The sequence below is a fragment of the Pseudopodoces humilis genome, chromosome 2 (assembly GCF_049639895.1).
Source record: "Pseudopodoces humilis isolate 2021_Gansu_Grassland_sample_001 chromosome 2, ASM4963989v1, whole genome shotgun sequence".
NCBI lineage: Eukaryota > Metazoa > Chordata > Aves > Passeriformes > Paridae > Pseudopodoces > Pseudopodoces humilis.
The window spans coordinates 97120778-97146397 of NC_142201.1; the positions used below are offsets into that span (position 1 = coordinate 97120778).

Below are 25620 nucleotides of genomic sequence, written 5' to 3' on the forward strand. Positions count from 1 at the left end.
ATATCTTGTTCACCTTCTGATTTAAAATCCAGTTATCTGTATGCTATACTGTGGATCTGTAGATCCCAAGGGAGTTATCTCCCTTCCTTGCTCTGTAATTCCAGTCAGCACTTTCAGGTTTTTTAACTGCTGACCTTTTTTAAAATGTGAGCAAGTTTGCATCTTTTGGACTGAGTTTTTTCCTCTGTTGGCCTTATCCTTAGGACAGTGGAATTGCAGGGTTATTCTAGCAATTCTGTCTGCAAGAACAAATCCCAGAACAACTGAAAAACAAATTCTAAAAAAACCACAAGAAAACAAAGAATGGGAAAACGGCCTATAGATTTTAAGGAGCTTGTCCTGAAGAATGCTGGTCCTGCTTGTTGTCCAAATAATGCATTTTTATTTCACAAATACAAAAGTTTTTTGTTCCATTCATTTTTAAGAATTGTGCTTCAGTTGTGGAGAGCACAAAGATCTTTATATACTTGATAATTTTAGGGCCCAGTCCTGCAGTGCCTCTGTCATAGCAGTCTCCTTGAGCTATTGCAGTTGCAGGATTGAGACTGTACATGCAGCTAATCTTACAGGGGCCTGATCCTGCTCTGAGCCATTTTGGCACAGATCCTTGGGCTCGTGCACAGTTCTGGGTAAGCTCTTGTGGCTTAGCATCAATGAAACAATGGTGAAGATGGATCTGATTGTGTATTCCAGTTTATGAAGCAGTGAGGTTCCTCCTGGAAATCTCATAAACTGGGCTGTGTACAGAAGATTATAAAGTCTGTAATCTGGGTGATTTTTGAGAGGTGTTTCTCAAGAAATAAGACATTTAGATTCAGACCTTTCCTCTTTTCTCCTTGAAATGTGAGGCCTAAACAGCTGACAGCAGAAGCAGATCAATAAGAATATAGATAAAATAAAAAACAGAAGGAGCAAGTGGCCCAGTAGTGTTTGATTTGTTTTGTGTGTTTTTGTTTGTTTTTAAATACTTCTTTCTCTAGTAAGTACATGAATAAAGTAATTAATTTATGTAACTTCTTGGAAAGTTCCCTTAACAAAAGTTTGCAAAAGTTAAATAATGTTTTTGTAGAAAAATAAATATTCTGAGAAAATGTAAAACAAATCTTATCCTGACAGCTAGGCAATAGTGTTTCAGATGGGAACCAGGCTCAAGCCATGTCATGACTCTTCCTTGACCTGGACCAGATGTTTCTGTCTCCTTGGAGAACTCACAACTTCAAGCAAAGTTAATGTCGGTCAGTTTTTGCTGCTGGCGTTCAGAATACTGTGCAATACTTTCAGGAAGAACTGAAAAATCATCAGGTACTTTTCAATCCGCTGCTGCTTGCGAGTCCTGTATTGTTATGTTAAGTCCAGCTGAGTTAAACTTACCAAGGAGAGCGTGTCTAGTCAGGGTATGAGAAGTGTGTTTGTGCTTCCACTGGTTTCAAAGCATCCTGAAGAAGTAAGTAAGTAAGGTAGTAACTCAACTCTCTGGTACTGCAATTCGACTGCCACGGGCATGCAGACATGTAGAAAGTTAGCTCAGGGATCTTCTTGCTGGATTAGTAACACTGCAGAAAATAGGACTAGTAGAGAAATAAAATAAAAAGATATGTCAGTATATTATTCATTTGCATCAAAATGGAATTTCTTGTAAGGTCCTAGTATTTACTTCTTATGCTTTATGGTGTTATTGAGACCTGCAGTGAGTGTTGGATCTGATCCATTCTGTTGCTAGAGCATGCTATTTCTTTTTCTCTGTAGCCAAGGACTGAAGGTGGCTCTTAGATACATGTCTGCAGTTCCAGTGAGACTGACATAACATCAGGGTGCTCCAGAGCAGGGAAATATCTGAAGCAAATAAGCTCTGGGTAAGGAGGTGTCTGTGCTCCTAAAACCCACAGTGAGATAGAAAACAGTGGTGCCTGTCCTGTCCATGCAAGGTGCTGGCTGTTTTGGGGTCAGAATATTACCTGTTCTGATTCCCTCATCATCCAGACTGATGACTCTTCTAGAGCTCCTTACCATTTTGTCTGTCTGGATTTCCTGTAGTGGAGATTGGGATGGATAAGAACAGCTGTGAGAGGAGTGTTTTGGTGCCTTCCAGAAAGTCAGGACTCTGACATACCTCAGTCTGGGTGAGATTCTCAGTGTTGGAGCAGAGGTGTGGTCAAAGATTGTCATGAACACCTATTAGCTTTGCCTTATAAGTTAATTGTGTGTGGCTACTAGGATCTTAAAAACATATAGGAAGAGATAAGGTGGTGTGTGTGAGGAAATATGATGGCTGTCAGAGACACCTTCATGTCTGAAGTTACTAGGGAAGCTAGTGAGATCCTGAAACTTTTTATTTAAAAAAATACAATTTGTTTCTTAGGTATGCTGTGCCAATTGATTCATAGTCTGACATTTTGTTATTGTTTCAGTCTTGAGCAAAAATTAGTTCTGTTTATGGATTAAAAGGTAGTCTTGCTATATTTCCTTTGGCTGTGGATCTGTAATTATTGTTCTGGAGTCCATTTATGAACTACTAAAGGCCTTTAGTAGAAGTGATTTGTTTTTGACATCAGGAAGAACTGTTCCTGTTTCAAGTCTGTTGGCAGTTTTTTCTCTAGCAGAAGGAAGTTCCAAGGAGTTAAGTTTGCTACAGTTGGCATCAAGTACACAGCATGATAGATCTCCCAAGTTCACTGAAGCAGTTGTGGGATGGTGGGGGCAAGAAGTGCTCCCTAACTGGTCTTGCATTTTTGTGCATCTGTAACAAATCACTTGACTCCAAGAATAGACAGGAGCAGGTTTGTTGAGGTTGTTAATCGGGTTCATGGAGTCACATCATCTGCAATCCTCTTTGCTCTTTCAGTTTTGATGTTTGGAGCAGCAGAGGTTTGGCTTAAATAAAAAGAGAACCTCATCCCTTCCCAGTGATTACAACTGCTCTTGTCTTTTGCATCTCCACAAAGTAGGTGTGACAAATTACCTGTCAGAGGGGCAGTAGACAACATGGAAGACATAAGGATGAGGATCCATGCATTTTCACCTTCCTGTTACTATGGTGAAGAAGTCTTTCTCTTCCAGCTGTCTTATTCTTCTTTGGAGAACTTGCTTCATTCATTAAGTTGGCCATGTATGATAGAGGTGTGGAGCTGGATGAGGAGAGGAAAAACATAAAACAGGAAGTCAAATTGCAGTTAAAAAGTAGATAAATGTAAATAGGTCTTTTGGGAGAACCAGACGTGTTATCACCATACAAAAAGTTAAGCATATGTGTAATTCTTCATGAGACTGAGGTTATTATTTGGTTTAAAAATTGCACCTGAATGCAAGGATTTTCAGTCTAAATTTGTATTATTTCTGTGTGGAATCTATTTTGAATATGTGAAATTTGCTATTTGAAATAGTGGTGACAAGTATTTGATCATAATGTTATTTTAAACTTGGACGCATCAGCTTCCAAAACTTAGGATTTTTGACAGATATTTAAATATTTAAAACACCTTCCATAAGATTACTAAATCCAGCAGTTCAACTATATAAACAATGTTAGGGATAATGAACCAGAAAATATTCAAAATGGCACATCCTCTCCATAAATATTTCTCTCATATTTTAACATTCACCAGGGTGAATCACAAGAAAAGTAACTCCCAAATGTTTATTTGTTTTAACTCACTAGTTAACTGATGATCCAAGCTTTCAGGGAAACCCATGAAGTCCCACAAGGTGGCAGGAGCTAACTGTTCTATACTAGACCATTATGTGATCTAAAGGACAGTAAAGATAATAAACTCATTTCACTAGTGGCATTCATTCAGATCATAAGCTGGTTAGGCCAAAATTTCAAACACCTTTGTGTTTCTTAGACTTCTGAATAATTTTGTCAAATTAACAAGATTCTGTCCTCAAGAATCTTACTTCCAGACAGAAAGTTCAAGTATTCTTATTTTGCAACTAAGTACAGCAAACAGGACTTCTATTTTCAGTAGGTAGTAGTAATTTGCTTATAATGTGCACTGTCACTGTAGATGGAGAACAGGGATGAATCCGTTCAGGAACTTGGTGATGAATGAGGTTCACAGTTCAGCAATTGGAAGTGAGCATCTCTAACTTCCAAATTCACATTGACACTGTGGGAATGCTGATCTTGATGTGGGACAAAGGGCTGAGGAGCTGCAGAAGTGGAGGAATTCTCTGCTGCTTCAGGGAGGTTGCAGAGATACTTTACTTTGGAAACTATAGAATCAAAACATCTTTAAAAGTGTCAGGGTTGGGGGATTATTGGCAATAATTGAAATAACTTATCCTAACTAGTGAGACAGAGTTGGTTAGTCTATAGAGCACAAGGTTGATTTTTTATTTTTTTTTTCTCCAGTGCCCCAATCTTTGTTTAGGTTGCTGAAATTCTTATTCCACTTTTTTCGCTTTTGTTTCCATGTACCTGCTGGTGGGTCAGCACTTTACTGAAACGTTCTGTGATCAGGATGTAAAGCACAGCAAAAGAGCAGGGGGGGTTAATCAAGTATGTCTCCTCAAAAGCATGATTTGAGACTTGTGGTTATATCCCCATGCTTGCTTAACCTTGCACTTTGAGTTCCAAGTTTCATTTAAAAAAAGAAATCTCTGGCCTGCCTTAGAAATCCATGGGCTTGAGGGTTTTAGTAGGCAGAAGTAACACTGAAAGAAACAGTAATAAGATGAAGTGATTATTCAGTGGACCACAAAGTGTTGGTTTGAGACTTGTGAATCTCTTGATTTGTGTTTAGAGATCTTATTTTCAACATAATTCAACAGAATGATTAGGTTGGATAGGATCTCCAAGATCCTGGTGTCCAACCCATGTCCTAATGACACAACTAGACTGGCACTGAGTACCACATTCAGTCTTTTTATAACACATTATGGGATGGTGACTCCACCACCTCCCTGGGCTGACCACTCCAGTACTTTATCACTCTTTTTTGTGAAAAACTTTTTCCTGATATCCAACCTGTATTTCCTTTGGCACAGCTTAAGACTGTGGCCTCTTGTTCTGTCAGCTGCTGCCTGGAGAGAGACCAAGTCCCACCTGCCTACAGCCATCTTTCAGGAAGTTGTAGAGAGTGATAAGGTCACCCCTGAGTCTCCTTTTCTCCAGGCTAAACAACCCCAGCTCCCTCAGCTGTTCCTCACAGGGTTTGTGTTCCCAGCCCCTCACCAGCCTCGTTGCCTCCTCTGGACTTGCTCAAGAGTCCCAGTGTCCTTCCCAAACTGAGGGCCCAGAACTGGACACAGCCCTTGAGGTGTGGCCTCACCAGTGCTGAGTACAGGGGGAGAATGACCTCCCTGCTCCTGCTGGCCACACCATTCCTGATCCAGGCCAGGGGCCATTGGCCTTCTTGGCCCCCAGGCCACGCTGCTGGCTCATGTCCAGCCTGCTGTCACCAGCACCCCCAGGTCCCTTTCTGCCTGGGCACTGTCCAGCCACACTGTCCCCAGCCTGTAACGTTGCAGGGGGTTATTGCGGCTAAAATGTGGGACCCAGCACTTGGACTTGTTAAGCTTCATCCTGTTGGATTCTGCCCATCCATCCAACACTTCCAGGGATCTCTGCAGAGCCCTCCTACCTTCCAACAGATCGACACACGCCCCCATCTGCAAATTTTCTGGTGAAAGACTTAATACCCTCATTCATGTCATCACTAAAAATATTGAACAGAACTGGCACCAGCCCAGACCCCTGAGGAACACCACTAGTGAGTGGCCCACAGCTAATTTAAATCAGCTAATGTCCATTTTTGTTTTTTTGAATGAGAGGACAAATGTGTATATTAGGCAGGTATCTTTGGGAATATGAACAGTGCTTATGTGGATAGACAATGCAATTCAGTAGGACTAAGGTGAAACAGATTAGGTAGCTTTCTTAATCAGTAGACACATACTATGAGTAAAAATAATTCAACTCTCATAAATTTAAAATCCCATGCCACTTGGTGTCAATTGCATGTCATTATGATCTAGAAGTTTCTAAGCCTGTGTTATGGGGATATCTGCAATAGGGTGAATTAAATGAAAATCCTTCCACACCTGCTATGAAATAGTATTGATGGAAGGAACTTGCTACACAACTGAATTTAGATGTTCTTGACTTACAGACCTGTTGCACTAGTGTGTGTTGTCCAGTAAAATACCTACATCTCAGTATTGGCAGGGGTGATAGGACGAGATAGAATTGAGCATTCTCAGCACTTGCCACAAAGAAGTGGCATAAACCATTGTCCTGTCAAAATATGCATTCTTCAGAAGTATTTATTTTTACACCCCTAAGGTGTAAAAAAGGAAGGAATTCTTGAAATTTAGAAAAATCTTTGTGTTTAGAGCTGACATGAGTAATTCTAGTGGCTGCAGTCACAAAGTGAAAAATCTGATTTTCAATGGTTACACCTTTCATTTGTCTCCAATTTGAAAGAAATTCTAGTTCTCACAAAAACATCCTAAAATAATGATTAGGAAGCAAATAATTTTCAAGGATTTGGCATTTGATCAGTATACTAGTGAAATTTGTTCAATGCAGTTGAAAAGGTGCATGAGTTACAAAGTAATGTACCAGTAGGATTAGGACTCTTAGGTGTGGATTATTAATTGCTGCTTATTGAAACAAGCCTGGCTTTTTCTGTCACTTCTTCTGTTTGAAATGTTCAGTCACACAAGTGACATAAATGCATTGCTTGCATTGCAACTCAGAAGCAGTGGGTCACTTATGCTGATGTGAAATACTTGAAAAAAGCCCTCCATACCTGTATGTAAATATGATGAAAAAAATCAGTTTCAGACTTTAAGATAGGAGATCATGTCTTACTGTGATGTCTGTGTTCAACAGTATTAAGTGTAGTACCAGTATGCTGCAAACCTGGATGCTAATGTGGCTTGCAGAGAGTTTGCTACTGCTGCCTGTTCAGACCACTTAGTCAAGGTAAAGCTTGATTCTTACATTTCTTTGTGCACAAAAAGTCAGCGACCATGATAATACCAGGGTTAAAAAGAGTAGTGCAAGCAACTAATTTTAATTTGACCACACAGTCAGTACAGAAAAAGGCAGAAAAAGTGTATGGTGACATATGTCCTTTTGGGCAGAGGAGTAGCTTTCCAGAGAGTGAGGGATGCTGGGGGATGGTGTTTCTCAGCAGTGGCAAATAAATGATCATGAGAGACACCTGCTTTGTGGTGTACTTAAAATTGTTATACTGAACTGGGATTGAATGGTTTGGCAATTGCTGTATAACTCCAAATTAATCACAGTATTACGAAAGGAAACAGATGGGAGGTGAAGAGGACTGCACAGGGCAAGTGCCCTTCCAACATGGCTATCTTCTTCCATGAAACCCAGGGTCTTCCCTCCCTGTCTGCCTAGCCCTGTCTTAAATGCCTCAACCGTTTGCTGACTTTGGTTAATTCAGGGACAATTGGAGTTTCCCCATCCACCAGATTCCCTGCTGAGGTGGTGAGTGCTTTATCTTCTCCATGACCAACTTGGGAATGCAGGGCATCACTGGCCTCTGGTAAATGCCCAACTCAAGAGTGACTCCAGCCAGACAAATGGGAAAATATATACTGCCTGTTTAGTAACTAAGCTAAGAGTTCGTGCATCCCTCCCAAGTCTGATTTGAGGGATTTTGAGGTCTAGAGAGTTGACTGTGCAGCATGTGGGGTCTTCTCAAGAAAATGTGGAAAGATTCTTGATTATCAACTTTTTGGAAACAGCTTGCTAAAATGTAGCATTTAAAAATACATATTGATAAAACCTGGCATCATCTCAAATCTTAGAGTATGTCTGTACATGGTTTTGTGGTTACCCAAGGGTTCTTTCAATAAGGCAGAACAAGCATCGGAAGAGGTTTGGCAGTGATGCCATGGTGCTCTGCGTGTGCTAGTTTAACTTGCACTGAGTAAGGGGAGGTTAGATCATGCAGAGTGGGGCTGGGCTGCTGCACTTAGAGTTCCTGGTACTTGACTAGTTGGTTTAAATCAGGTTGCTATGTCTAGGAGCTACCAAAACTATTGAGTCTCTGGGTCCAGTCACTGACAGTTTCTGCTGATGTGACAAGGACATGTCCTGGACATTACTTCAAGAGGTAGGATCTGGTTGGAAGCAGTAACAGCTATCCCTGTTCTAGGAGGTTGCAAATCCTGTTTATGGATTTCTTTTAGAGCGCTGGATGTTGAAAACAGTACTTTCTCTAGGGAAATAATTATTCAATTAACTGGGTATTTATTTTGATAATAAGTTTTGTTGTTGTTGAAAGTGAAAACTAGTTGGGGATAAGATCCGCTTATTAGAGGGCTTGTTCTTGGGTTTTATAGGAGTGGGGGAGGCAGGGGAGTATGAGTTTACTGCCTTTGGTGCTCAGGGTAGAATTTTTGCCCTGTTTTTCTACCCTTCCTTAAAGAAGCTGCCATTGGAAACTAGAGTCCTTGGCAATGTATGGGAAGTACAGAAGTAAGCGCTAAGGTCTCAGCACTGAGACCAAGTTACCTGTGTTTCTCTAAAGTATCTAGTGTTTGCCAGCCCATTAAGTATCAAGGCTGTGTTTAACATTCTCCCCAAACCTCCCTCCCCTCTCTGGTAAAAACAGTAACATTGGAAAACTTAATAGAACAACTAGTGTGCTGAAGATTTACATAGGTATCTGTTGACAGGGAGTTAATGTGTCTTTGTGGGTTATATACTGCTTTGGTTTACAAGTGATGGTGTTAAATTCACAGACCACATGTTCAACCAAGCAAAAGATCAAACTGTAATACTGGAATCACTTGGATATAAATGTAAATGTTGGAGAAGATGTTGAATTACACCAAATCACTTGTTACAACAGTCTCTTGCTTCTAGAGGAGCACACATACCCTTGGTGAGGTCTTTTCAGCACCAAAGCTAACAGTTGCTTTTGTTCTCCTGCCTTTTCCTGGCCTGTACCAGGGCGGGTCTCAAAGAACAGCAGTGGTGATCAGCTAATTGAGAGATGCAGGGATGCAACTGATGACTTCTCTAGAGTTTAACAGCAGCATCTCAGAGATTTTTTTGTCTCCTATGGGCCATTGTACCTCTCTGTTGCAGTTCAAAATGTAGTGATGGAAAAGTAGTAGTGGGTTAGCTCTGCAGCAACTATATTTCATGATATATTCAGTGATGTTTTTGTGTAAATAGCTCTTACTGGTAACCTGTGTTTAACTTAGAGTGCAGGACATGTGCTGGAATAGGAGAGTGTATTACTGGCAGGCCAGTGTTTTACCCTCACAAGTATAGTGGCTCTTCCACACATAGAGCAAGGACATGGTTGGGATCCATAAATCATCCTTTGGTAAAGAGTAGCCTATCTTAAACCTCTTCTTCCTGTCAGTAAAAAAATGCAAACCAAAAGTGCTTGCATATATTAATGCTGTTACTGTGTTGTATTTATAGGGGCAGCTATCTAATGTATAGATTGGAATCTATGTTCCTTGCATTCATGCTGGAGTGGCAGGAAGAGACCCACCCTCCCACACATGTATTTTAGACTTGAATGCAAGGAACCTGTATGATTTTTCTTGATGAAGAAGTCTGCTGTATTTCTGTGTGCAGTATCACTTTGCATACTTCATTAACTTCTGGTGAGTGAACCTAGAATGTAGAAAGAAAAAAAAATTGTTTGGGGGAATTTTTTTTTGGGGGGGACCAGGGGGGTGAGTTGCATTTTTGAAGTAAAATATGAATTTTGACTTTTGGTAGTCTGTTTTGTGTTCTCTTACAGTAAAGTGAAGTATTGAGTAGTAAAAACTTATTTTAACCCTGAGTGCCATACAAACACTGTTGGGAAAACTACAGACCAAAGGATAAAAGAATGCCCTTTTTTTAATTGAATGAGAAAAATTTAATTTAATGAGAAAATAAAATTTCTCATTTAGTTTTAGATAGTATGCGGACATAGTGTAGAGAAACTTTTAGAGGAGACCTTATAATAGCCACTAATTCATATCTGGCTTTGGTGTCAGGTCTTTTAGACAAGAGCAGACATCATCACAAGGGATGTTACAGCAGATATTTTGCTCTGCTGTAAGAAACAGTAAGCAGCACTTACTACTGGAGATGAAATGATGGTGTTTTTTTTAAGTGAGTTTGCAATTTGCAAATTTTGCTTTTGCAGAAGCACCTTGAGTTCAGTTTGTTTGCAGTTAATCAGACGAATTAGTTGTTGGTAAAACAAAAGAACAGCTGAAGATCGGGTGACATCTCACAAATCCATAGGGATAGTTGAATTTTTTTCTATTTTTGCTGGATTTTCATGTTGGCTACTGTATTTATGTGGTGCTTTCATGCTGGCATAACCCCTGCTTCCTCATGTTTCCAGGGAGGAGTCCTCTGTCCTTGCTCACAGCTGTGGTGGCCTTGGCTGGGACCAGCCATCCTCCTGCAGCTCTGCTTCCCAGGGATGACTGTGCCAGGCCAGCTGTTTCCAAAACCACGATGAGTGCTGATGTACCCCTGTGGGCACCTTGGGGCAGGGTGTGTGCCTGGGCTGCCTCTGCCAGAGGGCAGGGGTGGCAGGGGGGCTGTGGAGGTGGGAGAGCAGCCGTAGGTTAAAGCAGCATAAGGACAGCTAAAGGTCAGGCAGGGCTTACTCTTAAGTAAAACTGAATGAAAATTACTTCCCTGCTGCTTTTGCTGCCCTGCTCGCTTCTCCAGCAAGCGTGTTTATGGAGGAAAATATAACCTGAATATGCCAGGAACGGGATGGCAACCCACCTGCAGGGACCTGACCTCTCCTCCATGCTTGCTCCCTCTCACTCAGTGCTGCCACAGAGACTGATCTCATCTCCTGCCGTGGCTGGCGCAGCCGCCAGCTGTCCACAGATGCAGACAAAATATATTTTTTTAAGTCACTTCCCTGTTTCCTGAATCTTGTCCACTTTGTTCTCCAACTTTATCCAGTACCTAGAGAGGTCTGTCAGATTTTTGGACCTTAAATGTAAAAGGAAATCTAAAGGTCATAAATTACATCCCCAAACAAAGCTAAACTTCAGAGTTCTGGCAAAAGTGACACTGGTGGGATCAAGCTCCAAAAATCTAAGCTCTAGTTCAGGTGCTCAGGTGTCACATGGCACTTGTTCACTGTCTTAATACACAAATAGGTGCCCATCTTGGGCTCTCTAATGTGTAAGCTGATACTGAAACCTGAAGAAAATTGCAGCTGTATCCTGAAAGCAGAACTCAAGCTGCTGTAATGGTTTTTCGTTCATTAAAATAAGTTAAATTTCAAAGATTTATTTTTATATATATATATTAGGGTTTTAATTCAACAAAGTACTTAGTGAATGAGATGTGAAACTGGAGGGAGTGTTGGTTTTTTTTTCCCTGCAGAAAAAATGACAATATTTGGCCCAAACACTAGAGGATTCTGTAAAAACAATTACACATACTCTAAAGGAAATCATTCAAATAAATAGTTGTGTGTAGTGGCTGTTTCTAATTGGGCTTGATGTTTTATCACAATTACTTTTCCATTTAGGAGGGATGATAGGAACTATAAAACTTGATGCAAATTAGCAGAGTGAAATAGTTTTGTTTTCAACTGCTCTTTGAGTCTTTGTGCCTCTTAAGAATATGTTTAGAAAATATTGCAGTATCACATCTAGGAAGAAAACTGGGTTGTTTTGGAAATCAGAAGTGTATGCCCTAATAAATTGTTTGAATAGAACTAGAAAATAGGGAAGATTATACAAAAGGAAATTTCTTTTTAAAGCTTTGGATTTCATTTTAACCTCATGGAGAACAGCTGTCATTATTCTTAATGTAAAAACCATACAAAACCCTCCTAATTTTAAGAAACTCTGATACTGGAAATGTGTTGGTGGTTTTTTTGGCTACAAGTAATATGTGATTCTATATTGTAAGAAGTAAACTTCTGCATCTATAAATTTGCCAGTAACTTGTTCTCATAATTCTAAAAAACAGTGATAGGATTTTATTCTGCCACATTGTATGTAGTATCTGAGTACCTTCCACCTATAGCAGAGAAGAACTGGGATTTAACTTCTTAGGATAAGTGTGGGGGAGGGATAAGAAGAGACAGCATGCTGCTTGTTGGTAGGATTTTTGGCTTGGGTATTTCGTGCATTATTTAGGTATGACGTTTGTACCTGAAGTTTTTCTGACGTTTGAGATGTGTGGGTGTGTGCAGTAGGTAACGGGGCAGTGGCTTTCTGGAAATGTGCTGTTGATGGAAATGTGCTGTTAATGTGCTGCGTGGCTCAGAATGCACTGCTGTGTACATGTGCCTATATGAAAATAAATATCAAAATATTTCATACAGCTTCTAAGAAGTGTTGAGATCCAGGAATTGTAAAAATGGTGATTCTGGTATTTCTGAATACATAGATTGTTGGTGTTTTCTGGCATGTTTTATGAATTAATGTATCTGCTTAGTATTATATTAACTGTGTGGTATTGCAGTGTTATATAAGCATTGGATTGGGAGACTGCATCTGTTTTGAAGTATATAGTGACTTTGTTTAGATTTAGTAATTAAAATTGTATTTCTTAATGGAAATGGAATTTAATGTGGAGCTTTGGTGGAAATGTTACTTCGTTAGTATTGCTACAATATGTATATGAGAGCACAGTTCTGGTCTGAATTTTACAGGAGGCGGAGTTACAATAGTAGACTGAAATTGCAGACTTGATTGGAGAAGTGTTTGGATGTCTTCTCTGATAGTCACTTCCAGGTTGAGTTTTGGAGTGTTTTAAGCAAACTCTCAAGATATTTATTTGTTTCATTAAGTTCTTTGTTCGCAGATGTATTTCCTTGCTATATAGCAGGGGAAAGCCTTCAGGCAAGATTAATCAGTGTTACTTTTTCCCTTTCTATCTTCTTTAACCAGATCTTCTCCATCTTGTTCATTAACTAATTTTAATGCTCATAAAGTACTAGAGCAACAAGCCAGGAGAAGTCATTCTGTCATGTCAGTTTAGGAAGGATAGATAAACTGGTGGAGTGAGTAAATGTGTGATCAAACTACCTGTGGTTTGGCTTGTTTTAAATAAATACAGAGACAGTTTGGTGCCTAATCTCCACCTGCCATTAATGTAGGGAATGAGAGGTGAGAAATTGTCACATAGAAATTTATTTTGACAACTGTAGTTAAAGAAATACAGAACATCAATTTAGTTTTAACGCAGTAACTGCTTGACTCAAAGTGCTTGGACTTCTAAGTGCTCATACCCACACTTGTAGTGCTTGCTACTTCCTTCCTTATGCCTTCTTCTGAGGTAGTTTTTTATCTAGTAGCTGAAGGATGATCCCTTTTGACCATGTTCAAGCTTTTTAAAAAAAGTGTATCTCCCTGCAAGAAAAAAGCTGACACAATTTAAAGCAGTGGGTTTTCGACTTCTCCAAAATTACTTTAAAGACATTAAAACATTGTCCTGCAGATGATATGGATGCCTGAAAAATGAATGTAAGCCTACCAGTAGGCTAATCTTCTTAGTTCCTTTTGCAGACCTGTAGGAAGCAATGAGTGCAGTGTTAAAACTGCTCATGTACTGCTGTATCTGTACTGCAGTTGGAGACCTCTGAACAGGGTAATAACACTAGTCAGCAAAGATAATGACAGAAGTATAACTGTTTGGTAGTGTTAAGCACAAACTGTTTTGCTTTGAGTAGAATGATGGCATAACATGACTTTAACAGTCCTGGCTGTAAAATCCTACTGAAATAGTAAACTTTGATTTTAAAATGTACTTGTTCTTTTTCTGACCTCAGTCAAGGAGACTTAGGAGAGACAAAGGAGCAGAGAGTAATTATTTGAAGTACAAGCAGATGCTACTCTAGTTTCTCAAGGAAGTGTCTTACGTAGCAAGACAGGGTTAAAGAAATGGAGCTTTTTGTACTGAAAACAATGCAATACTTTAGCCTGTCTGCCAGCTTTTTCTTTGTATGACCTGTCATCTTAAGGATGAAGTGCCTTTAATAATAAAAGATTGAAGTGGGCTGGTAGAAGAGGGTCTTTCAGAATAGTTTAAAGTCATTTGCAAAATAAATAATAGCAGGTTACTTAAAAAGATGTGAGAAAGTTTTATTTTGTTTCCAAGTCAAGATAGACTGAAGGTGTGCCTTAGTTGTTAAAGATGTGCCTTAAGTGATTTGTTAGTTAACCTCATAACAATGGTCAGTGATATTTATTTGCTACTAAAAGTACTTATTTGGGGGGGGGCGGGGGGGAAGGTGTGTCTGTTGCTTTTGAGGTTGCTGAAATAAATTGTCCGTGTCTGTCATATCAGGAGTGCCAGAGACTGCTCTTCTGTATCTAGTGAAATACTCTCAGGTGTATCTGTGTATTTCAAGTGTAGAAGTAGAGGGGAGGAATGAGGTTGTGCTGTGCACTGTACAGTGTATTAACACATACCTGTCCAGTATTGGTGAAGACTAAGAAGTGCCCTTTCAAAACTGAGTATCAAATTGAGAAGTAGAATTGAGTAGAAAACAGTGCTCATTGCTGTACAATCTCTTCCATGCAGTAGGTACGAAACAGCTTCTCTGAAATACACAGAATAACCCTGAGATTGGTGATGGGCTTGTGAGGTCATTTATCTCAGGTGTTGTGGACTCCCAGAGCTGTGAGTAACGCAGTGCAAATGTTGGTTTTGATTTGAAGAGAAGCCCAGGTATTTATGTAACAATAATTGTATCAGAAAAGCTTTGGGAGTATCTTTGCTGTTTCTCTTAAGTTGTTTACTGTTAAGAACTCTTACCTGTATTTTCACCCTGTCTGCTGTTGCTCCACACACCACTGAAGCACCATATTCCATCCATGTTTTGTGGTTTCTTGGTTTAAATACTCAGCTGAGTGTGTAAATCACATTTGCAGGTCTGATAGAGTTCTGGCTTTAAGCTGTATGTTTCCTTAGTAAGGAAGCAGCTGTGTATCTCTCCAGGGCTAGTAGTTTCCCCCAAAAAGAATCATTAAGTACTCATGGGAGTGAAACTAGTTTCTGAGTTTATGACTGAAAAGGGTTAAAGCTGTCAAACTGCAGGGACACTAATGCAGAAATGATATTGATATTAAGGAGAATAGGATGTAGTGTGTTGCTGCTCATACTCTGGCTGGCCTAGCCTGCATGCTGAGATTCAGTCTGTCTTTAGTCTCCTTGTGGCTGTTGTGATGTCGCTGCAGCACCTGAAGATCCTGCTGCAACGAGGCTTTGCATCCGCTCGGTTGGAGCTGACTGCTCCATCGGAGGAGCTGTAGATGGGGATGGATGTCTGCATCAGTGACCTTCAGCTTATAGCCTGAGGATTCAGTGTAACTGCAGCCACCATAGGCAGGCTGGGAAGCCTTGGAACAAAGGCATGGGTCCTGTCTGTCCACTCTTGGAAGTGAAGGCCACAGGCTTTGGAGAGAGGCCAGGAGAGAGGTGTGATTGTTTCTAGTTCAGTCTGGATTTGTCTGCAGACTGAGTATAGGACATACTTGAAACAGTGTCAAAAAGTGAACAAGCCACAGTGAATTTAAAAGGAGTCATTGAATGCTTTCTTAGAAGTTGCTGAGTTTCATAATCTGGAACGGAGTCTTCCAAATGTGAGTTAGACATGCTACAGGTTCCTATACTGAGCAGACAAGAGAAAATATATGAAGGAAGTGGTAAAAATAAAATTATTTGGCCACCTTGGCTCTGTTTTCCCTTCTCCTGTCAGTATAATGTAGATGACATCAGATGGGATTTTTGAAAATATAAGAACTTTGCTTAAACTGATTTACTGTTTTATTTTGGCCCTGTATCTGCTCTGTACCCACCAGTACAAAACATTCTGCGTCTTGCCATACAGAGCTATTGGGGCAAAACATTGAGACCTGAAAGAGGGCAAGACAAGTGTTCCTCCTTACCTCCACAGCCTCATTTAGGAAAGTCCTAAATGCATGGGGATTGTCTCCTTTTGGCTGAGAGGTATAGATCAGATCCTGGCTTTGTGTGGGTGTTACGAGGATCCACTGCCATGCTGTTTCCTTGTCAAATTGTTATGAATTTTAATTATTACTTTGAAACACTGGCTGATGGCTCTCATGGTAGTCAGTCCACCCTCCCTTGTATTTTTTTTGGCGTTTGTTTTCCAAGCTCACGTTTATTTAGAATGTTATATATCAGTGTTTCTGCGGGGTTTTGTAACGCTGTCCTACGCTAATGACACAAACCAGCCTTGCTGCTGAGGAATGTGGGGGACAGGCAAGCAGCAGCAGGAGCCCCGACTCTTGCAGAGGCCAGGATGGCAGCCTGTCCCTTGCTGCAGGAACAGAACCGGCCTTGCTGGGGGAGCCAGCTCCTGCGGGGAACGAGCTTCCGTGGCCTGCCTTCCCACGGGAAGGTAGAGAACGTTCTTACAGGGTGGGAGATGCTGTTGTCCAGGATAAGCCCCGCTTGGAGTCAGCTTGAATTTTAGCGTGAAAAGCCTCTCAGTTCTTGAAGCCGTTTTCCTAAAGAATCCCCTCCTTTTTCTTTTAAACTTCACCAGAAGAAGTTATTTAGGCGCTAGACACGGCAGTTGAGTCTTTGAGGAGATGCCATCATCTGTTGCTTTGAGCACGCCACAGGAGTTCCCGCAGTCGCGGAGCCGGAGCGTTGAGTCCGTCCCGCAGGACGTGCCCTTTCAAACCGGCTCACGCGTGACAGCGGGCTCGGCGCCGGCGGCAGCCCTCACCCCGGCCCGGGCCGAGCAGGGGAGCAGCCGGCCCGAGCGGGGAAGCGCCCACGGCCGCCGTGGGGCCGGGGGCCGTGGCGGCAGCGGGGCGGGCGGCGTGTGGGGCCGAGCAGGGCCGGTACCTGTGCGGGGAGTGCGCCGCGCGGGGCTGCCGCGGGCCTCTGCCCCTGGGCGACGGGGTGCTGGCGTCCGTGTCAGCCCCGGCGCTGGTATTTCAGTAATGCGGTGCTGGTTGGTCGTACTGCCAAAGCCAAGCTATAAGCAGCGAGTCTTTGCTCCACTTTTCCTCGCTCCGTGCCTCTGCTCCGCCCCGTCCGTGCTCCCCGCGCCGCTGAGATCAGCTTCCTGCTTTTCGTTTCCCTCGGAGCAGCGCTGTTACTCCTCCCCCGAAAGAGTTATTTTCATCGGTCTGGAGTGAATTTCTGCGTGTGGCTGCGGGCTCTGTTTGTGGCAGGCGATCGCCGGGCTGGAGAAGCGGTATCACGGTGGTGGTGGTGGTGTGTTGCAGGGCGCCAGGGCTGTAGGAGGATGGCAGAGTGCTGCGCCGAAAACGCTCCTGAGCCAGCTCTGTGACCGGGAAAGGCGGAGGAGGTGAGTGCCGCTTGTACCTCGCGTGGGTCCAGGCAGTTGTCGGAGGAGGAACCGAGACTCACAGCCTAGCCAGGCTCAATAACAAGAAATGAGCAATTATGTTGTTACCGTCTCTGATTAGGTGGTTTTGCTCCTACTAATACTGTAATGGAGTATGCTCAGGAAATGATGTATTTTGCTGTAGCAAAGATCTGTAGTCAATGAAAGTTTATAGTTTGTAAATATCTGGGTTTTTTTTTCTCATTGAAAAGTACAAATAGATATGATACAAATACAGTCATAAAGGACAGATGATAAAGGTAAGGTTTATTCTAAACAACTTTTAAAACCCACTTACGTTTTTTCAGAACTTCTGGATGGATTAAGTAATGCAAGAGGGGAGACTTTACAGTGGTTTAGTAATAACTGTGGATCTAGAACAGTGTGATGTATTTGAGGGAGTGATGTGATGTTATAAAATGGAAATAAAATTATAGACATGAAAAGCAAAAAAGAAAAATATTTTTTACAGTTGCCAAGCATCTCTCAGAAAAGGAAGCCGGGTTTGTTGAGAAAAAATAGTGTTTGAAGTAATCTTAGTTGCAACAGACGGGCAACTTCTATAGAAAGGTGTCTTCTTACATTGTTGCATTGGATTTTTTAAAATTACTTTTCTTTACAGAGTGAAGAATGTAGATATCATAGGTTCATTAATCGATTTTCAGCTTTTTAAACAGATGAGCATGGTTCTCTGTATTCCCTCAAATAAAGTTCTGAAACTGCTAATCTGTAACTGGTGGTATGTTACACAAGTACTTTGTGTTGTCATATTCTGCTTTTGCTCTTTTTATTACTGCCTGTTAACAGTCAGATTAATGGGACAACTTTGTTTGCTCTGGCTGTGATGCCTGGGTGATTTTGCAGAGGACTCTTCGTGAGAAGCCACTCAAACACACGGCCGTGGTGCGCCAGCCTGGTGCTGGATGCTGCCACCACAGCTACAAGGTGTTGCCTCAAGTCTGAGCTGTTCCCCAGGTGACAGGGGACAGTAGTAACAAATGTAAGATCTTGATCAGGATCATCTGAGGCCTAACCAGAATTGCTTGTGCTCTTGATCCAGACAAAAGTGTTGTGATTTGAATAGCTGTTTTCTGTTCTGACAAGTTTAATTTATTGATTGTTCTATAAAATAAAAGACATGGAACCTTTTATTAGATCTTACAGTGAAGTTCTCCAGTAGCTTTGCTGAGAGCTGTACTGGAGAAACACATATTTTAAAGTTTGATGCATTTTGGTAAAAAATGAGAGAGGTACAGTAAATTAGAAATTGGGGGTTGATTTCTGGTAATATTTTTGGTTATGACTGACTTGCCATTTTTCCTTAGTGGAAGTTTTAGCTCTGCTTCTTTCCAGCAACCTTATACTTTAAGGGGACTTTCAAGAAGGCTGGAGAGAGACTTTTTACAAAGGCATGTAGTAGTAGAACAAGGGAGCATAGCCTTAAACTGAAGAAGAGTAGGTTTAGATTAGATATTAGGAAAAAATTCTTCACTGTGAGGGTGGTGAGGCACTGGAACAGGTTGCCCTGAGACATTGACCCATCCCTGGAGGTGTTCAAGAGCAGGTGGGATGGAGCTCTGAGGAACATGGTCTAGTTGAAGATGTCCCTGCCTGTGGCAGAGAGGTTGGAGCCAGATGATCTTTGAGGTGCCTTCCAGCCCCAACCATTCTGTGATTTTACGCTTCTGTGATTCTTCAAGTTTCAGGGCAAGTAGAAGTCATAAGGATGTTGTATTACTGGCTCACACTTAACTGCTTGCAGTTGAAAAGTTTTGTAAGTAAGGGTGTGAGGCCAAAATAAAAACAACAAACCACTTTTATAGCCCAGTCTGTGGCCTCTGCTTGAGTATTGGTGGAGGAGCATTGTATAGGAAGTAATAATAAAACTTCCAGTCGTGTGGCCTTGCATCTTTAGTATTTGTTTTTGTGTGCTGGCTATACTACACTGCATGGTTTTGCCTCTATGCAATCTATAAATTAATTGCTGCTAAATCAACTTCTTGGTATAGATTTGTACTCAAGAAATTAACCCTGTATTATGTCATTACTCTGAGAGATAAAACAGTAGCTAAAGATGTTTTATGTGCTATGCACATTTTATCAGTGTGTTAAAAAGACAACACAAGCCCATTTGCTTCAGTTTCTTAAATCGAAAGATAATTCTTCATGCGAATGTCTTCACAAGAAATGTGTGGTAAATGTGCTTATGCTGTTGATGCAAATATATTTCCTATGTGGGCCCAAGTATCAACCCTTATTTGCCAAAGTTACTACCTTTTTACTTATATTCTGCCAGTAATGAAACTCTGTAGCACTGAGTACCTCAGCATACTGTGAAGCACAAAGCCCAACAGCTATTGGATCTTGGTGCTGTTTCATTCAGTTTGTTCCTATTTTCAACATTTTAGTTATAATTGATAGGAGGCTGCTGTAAAAAAATCCAACGTGTATCAATAAAGGGTTCCTACCAGTGGCTCTACATTTGGTTCTTACAATTGATTTTCCTGCTTCACTGACAGCTAGAGTTAAAGCTTTTGCTGCTTCTTTGTCATACTTTGGCAACCTAGTTTTCTCTTAGCTTGTAGAAGTTGGTTAATGTATTTTGGAATCCACCAAAGGGGAATGAGAAGTTGTGTCTGAAAGCTGGATACTTCCTCATTGGAGAGATCATAAGGGTACTAATAATTGCTCTAATAAGGCATGAAGAGAAGAATGAAGGGAATAACTCTAAGTATTTTTTTTCACCTTCCAGTGTTGACCCCATCTTCATCATAGATAGAAGATACAGGCATTATTTGAATTACAGCTCCCTGACAAGGAAGTGGAGTAAGACTTATTTGCCAGAAGTAATAGTCTGTAATAGAATCACCATATTTAAATGGCAGCACTATTACTGAAAGAAACAGTCCAAGCCTCAGACACTTGCATCTTACCTCATGGGGCCACACTAGTGTTTTTGTTGTATAATGAACTGAACTGGAGGAACTAAAATTAATTATTTTTATTAGCTTAACTCTTTCTGCCTAAATATAGGATTGACCACTGCTTGGTGCATCAGCTAATGTGTTGTGAATCAGACTTAAGAACTGAACAACTCCGTTGCCCCCTAAAAAGGGGTCCAGGAGTGCGTAGTAGAAAACAGGACAGGGAAAAGAACTCACTTTGGTTTCAGAACTGGCCTATGCTTGTTGCTTGTCAACCTAGAGCCTTAAGGCTAAGTAAAGAGCAAGAGGAAGAGGATGTATCTCCAGAAATAGAGCACTACTGTCTCTTTCTTCTACTAGGGACTTACATGTAACTTTTAAATATGATTTTGCAGTCTGGATAGTTTCCAGAGCAGATAGCATCAGTTAGTTACTGATGCTGAAGATAACATGTCTTTAATTGTGATGTTGTTTTTATCTTTCTCCTGTGATCCTTTCCGATGTTGGTGTTGTAAAATGTTAATTTCATCGGTTACTCTTGAGATTTTCACCAGTGGTAGACTACCTGAAAAAGAGCAGATAGCTGCTTCTTGAGTGGTCTGTAAAAAGAATACGTTTCTCTGGCCAATATTCTAATTTTTTGTTTGCTTGTTTTTTGGATTTTTTTAATAGTAGGGTGATTTTAGTTGCTTGAGTGTGATTTGTGGAATTCAGGAAGTTTTTGTTAGTAGTTTTCAAGCTTTTTTCATGTGGCAGGTGCTGGCAAAACCAACAAAAGGTATTCAGCATTCAGTGGGGCTGTGTTTTGGCTAGGGAAGTTGAATGTTACATCCAAAGGTAAAGTTCCTGTTCTGGGATTTGCTAATGTAGACCCATGCATTTTTGTTTAGGGCCTTGTTACTTTCTGTGAAACTTCATGCAAGTACAGAAAGCCATGCTGGTGGATTTTGACAAGGGATAAAAGAATCAATGTTTACTTTGCTTGGAAGTTGTTGAGATGGTAGAGTTTGGAGTTCAAAATGTCATCTCTACTCCTTCCCTTTCCCTATGAAAGTAAACTGAAAACCATAGAAAAATGTGGCATATTGAGTCTTCAGATTTTTGAATAATGCTTTAGGGTACCTTAAGCTGCAAAATTATGCTGTTTAATGAAAACTTTATACAAACCAAAAATTATATTCGTGGGAGAATAAAAAGAGGAATGATAGTTTCAGGACGAGAAAGAAAACTTACTTTAATATATATCTCTGTCAAGCTTGCACAGCTATTTTTAAAGCCAAATTAAAGGGATATTTTGATACAGGTGTTCAAACAAAGTATTTTTCCCAAACTAATTACAAAATTAAACTGTCTGTAGAAATATTTTGAGTTTTCCTGTTCCCAGCTAGCTATGAGAATGTATAAGGCTGTACTAAATTTAAAATTGTAGTATTGTACCTGTAACTGTTCCGTACTTAATTACGTTCTTTTTGTAACTGATACTGCCCCTCAGAGCTTGTTCATGTATGGAGTAACTTGGAAGTAGCAATCAGGTGTGTAAACACCTAGAAGTTCTTTGGATAAAGATGCAGGCAAATTTCATATGGGCCAATTGTGCATTGACAAAATCTCAATAAGCAGAATTTTGGTGGAACTCACTCAAGAAGCATGTTCTTGCTAGTCAGGAGAAATTAAGAGTTACTGGATTTCAGGTATTTCCTTCTCCCTTCAAGGCTCCAATAAGGCAGGCAGCTAGCCAGGCCCCATTTGAAAAAAAAAAACAATGGTATATTCCAATGACACAACTGAGGCCTTCCCATCCATAACGGTGCTCATGGTTTATTCAAAATGATCACAAGAATAAGATTCTGGTCTGGTTCTGAATTAGATGCTGGTCTTTCATTGAATGTCTGACTTGAGTCCCTGCTCTCTGAATTCTGAGTCTGCATCTGGAAATGTTTGATGCAGGTACTGACATCTGCTTTCTGGTGGACCTCTAGTGAGACAAGGAATCCAAACTGATGTGTTGAAGTAGTGGTTAGGCAGAGGAAAAAGAGGTACTTTCTGGGTGAGCTTTCATAAGAAGTGAATATACTCTAAATATTATCATCAATTTGTGCTGCTGCTTGTGACTAAATTTTCTGCAGTATGAGTTGACAAATGCACATTAAAGCAGATGAATCTTTCGCTCTTGGCAGTTTTAAGAGGTATTTCAGCTTGTCCTGCAGGTCCTTAGAGAAAGACATCTTCAGTTGACTGATAACTCTTTAGTAGCAGATTTCTCCTGAGTAATTAAGGTGCAAATAGAGGCTGTAGAGATGCTTAGGCTTCAGCCAGTAATGTGTTTGTTTTAAGATGGTCAGCCTCCTTGATTTATACCTAGAAATAATTAATTCTTGAACATTGTGCCATCTCTTGAAGATGATTAAGGAGCATAATATGCTCCCTTTGTCAAACCTGGTGGGGAGCAAAGGGGCAGGCAACTACCCAGCTAACCAGGTTGTCTGTGGTAAGACCTCTAGAAAGACATATTATGACTGTCTTTTGTGGTGATAGAAGCCTGGTCAATATCATAAACCGTTTATCAAAAGGAAGTATGCCAACCTAAGCATTTGCAGCACTAACAAAGTACATGTTTCGTACCAAGTACCATGCTTTGGCTGATCTGCATATTTAGATGTAATAGAAAGTTCAGAAGGAGCTTCCCATTTTAATTTTAATGCACAGAGGGAGTGGCTTAAAGAGTAGTATTTTGCAATTTCTTGTGTTTTCAAGTCTGCAATTCAAAATTCAATTTTGTTTTCTGCACATCACCTTTGCAAAACCTACTGTGTTCACCTTTACCTTGCGTGTACCTGCAGAAAAGTATGTATAGATACCTACGCCTACATGTAAATACCTACGTGTGTGTGTATGTATGAATATGTACGTAATAGAAAAAGTATGTGCATCTTTGCTGTAATAACAGGACAAAATGAGCTTTGGTGGCTATTCCTGATGCCCACTCACTCTTGCAGTTCTCTGAAAACATGGGATGAGGCAACGAGACTTGGCCTAATGCAGTAGACATGAGTAGACCTCTAGTACTGTCTGCTACTCATTTCATCAGTGACATTTTTTGGCATAATGTTTTAGACCAGTAGTGAACCCACTCTTCCACTGTCGTGGCCAAAGAGTATCTTATTTTTAAATACATAGATAAAGAAATAGAGTGAGTTAAATTCATGTCTAAATAAAAATCCAAATAAAGTCAATGTTAAATAAAGTCTTAAGAGTGGTCTTATCTTTCATACGATTCTGGCCAGTTAAAGCTCCAAGATATTGATACCATTTTTACTAACAATAAAAATCAGGCCTGTTTAATAACTAGAGAAATAGATCTGTGTAATGCCTGTACAAACCTTTGAGTGCTGCAGAACTGATTTCTCACTTCCAGATACCTCTGTGACTGGGCTGCTGAGCTGTGAGTAGCAAGAAATCCCTCTTGGTGATTTACTGACCTGAAAGGATAAGGTGTCCCCCATCTTGGAGAAATAAATGTGATTCAGAGTCAGTCTTTCTGCAGGTCCTCCACATAGGGTGAATCTGACCAACACTTGTTAGACATGTGAAGCAAGGTGGTGGTGTTGCCTGCTGGGATCAGAGCTTTAAGGATCACTTAGCTGCTGCTCATGCCCTCACCATTTTGAAGTAATCTTCTCCGTTTAATTCTGACATTAGGGCTTGCAAGGATCATTCTTCATTTCTTTCACATCTTTCTATAGTTGTGGTACTGTTTTCCCCCTTCAACTGCAGCTTGAAATAGGTTGGAGCTCCTTAACCATACCAGAATGATAATTTGCATTTTATAGCATTTTTCACTTGCTTCACCTGAATGATGTATAGGATTGATGGAAAAAACTAAGTGACATCTGTGTGACTGATGTGATTGAGGCAGGTAGAAGCTCTGAACCACAGGGAGGTTAAGTATGAATTTACTGGCTTCCTTGAAAGGTTTGGAGAACCGATGGTTCCTTATTTTGGGGTGGGGAGGGGAAGCAGCTGCTGCTGGGATTAAGTGATAGGATGTTAAACCACATGGCAGGGTGTAAGGGGGCATATTATAAAACAGTGTGGAAGTTGTGTATATGTGATGATGTACCTGGTGCTCACTGTATTAGATTCACCTCTGATCAACAGTGCAAACATTCAAAGAGAAAATATGCAAACAGCAATCTCTAGTCTGTGAAGGAAGAGTAGCAACATGTTCTCGCAGAGTCTGGCATTAGTGTGGCAGCAAAATGATTTCCAGGAACAAAAAAAATGCTGAAGACAGTCTTGCCTAAGGTGTGTTTAGGTGTCTGCAGTTCAGTCACTCAGCAGGTAACACAGATTAACACAGAATAAAAAAAATGGATCAATTTGTTTTAAAACAGGTGTTGATACGAAAAGTCAGTACCAGTTTTTCACTTTCCTACATAGTTGAAATGGCAATTCATTTGAAGAATGAATATTTGATGTTTTTATATAAAATTATACACTTAAATTTCTTGAGCATACCTGGCTGGAGGGGTTGTACAGAGAACTGATAGCACGTTACAAATATTTATGAAGCTTAGTAAGATTTTTATAAGTGTTAATACTGTTTATCAAAGCATTAACTCATACTTCAGATACCTGTTTAGTCTATTATGGTTCTTTCTTTTGCATGTTATTAGGTAGATTAGGTTTTTGACTTTGTCCAAGCCTACACAGTGTGTTTGTGGCAGAGGAGGGATGTGGGCCAAGGAAGATCCCTTGGCTTGCCCTGCTGCTGCTTAGCAGTTTAATCCATGTCACCTGAACTGGTGCTTCCTGGGGGTAGCACTGTTTCTCAGAAAAGGTTTGCCCACCCCTGAAGAGGAACAGGCAGCTGCACAAGGGTTAGAAATAACACAGCCATGTCTACTCCCAAGCATGTTTATGGAGAGAAATCAATTTTAGCCTTGACATGGGCTGGAAGTGGGAAACTAATATCTAGGGCACACTAAGGAACATCAACAGGGAACATCATGAGCAAGGCTGCAAGGACCATGTCACGGTTCAGATATGAGTCCTGCAGTGGACTCTTGTCAGTGCCTGTGTGCTTTAAGGGGTAAAAACCCTTGTCTTGCTCTGGCAGCTGGACTACAGAAACTGGTGATGCTGCAGGAATTGTTTGTGGCCACTAGATGACTCCTTCAGCCTGCTGGTGGATAAACTCAGAGCTGAAAAAAAGTCTGAAGAGCTGGTGTAGGAAGGAGGGGCTGTTCTGGGTCTCTTCTCAGAGAGTTGCACCAAAATAAACGGGTTGCGTATCTCCCAACTGATGGAAGTGTTAATGTGGTTTTTGGTTTGAGTTGAAGTAGTTCAGGGTAATAAAACAGAACAGATCACTAATTTGGGATGCT

At 40.7% G+C, this 25620-nt stretch overlaps 1 protein-coding gene across 12 annotated transcripts in view; it reads left to right on the forward strand.

The window, feature by feature from the left end:
* The window catches only part of BBX (BBX high mobility group box domain containing), a 141650-nt gene that overhangs the window by 17517 nt on the left and 98513 nt on the right, over positions 1-25620 (forward strand). Inside the window, exon 1 of one of the 12 annotated variants that reach the window (XM_014253362.2) lies at positions 17137-17270. The exons of the other annotated variants lie outside the window; for them this stretch is intronic. The gene's annotated coding sequence lies outside the window, so the exon portion shown is untranslated. Of the gene's footprint in view, positions 1-17136; positions 17271-25620 lie in introns of those variants that run through there. 12 annotated transcript variants of the gene reach the window in all.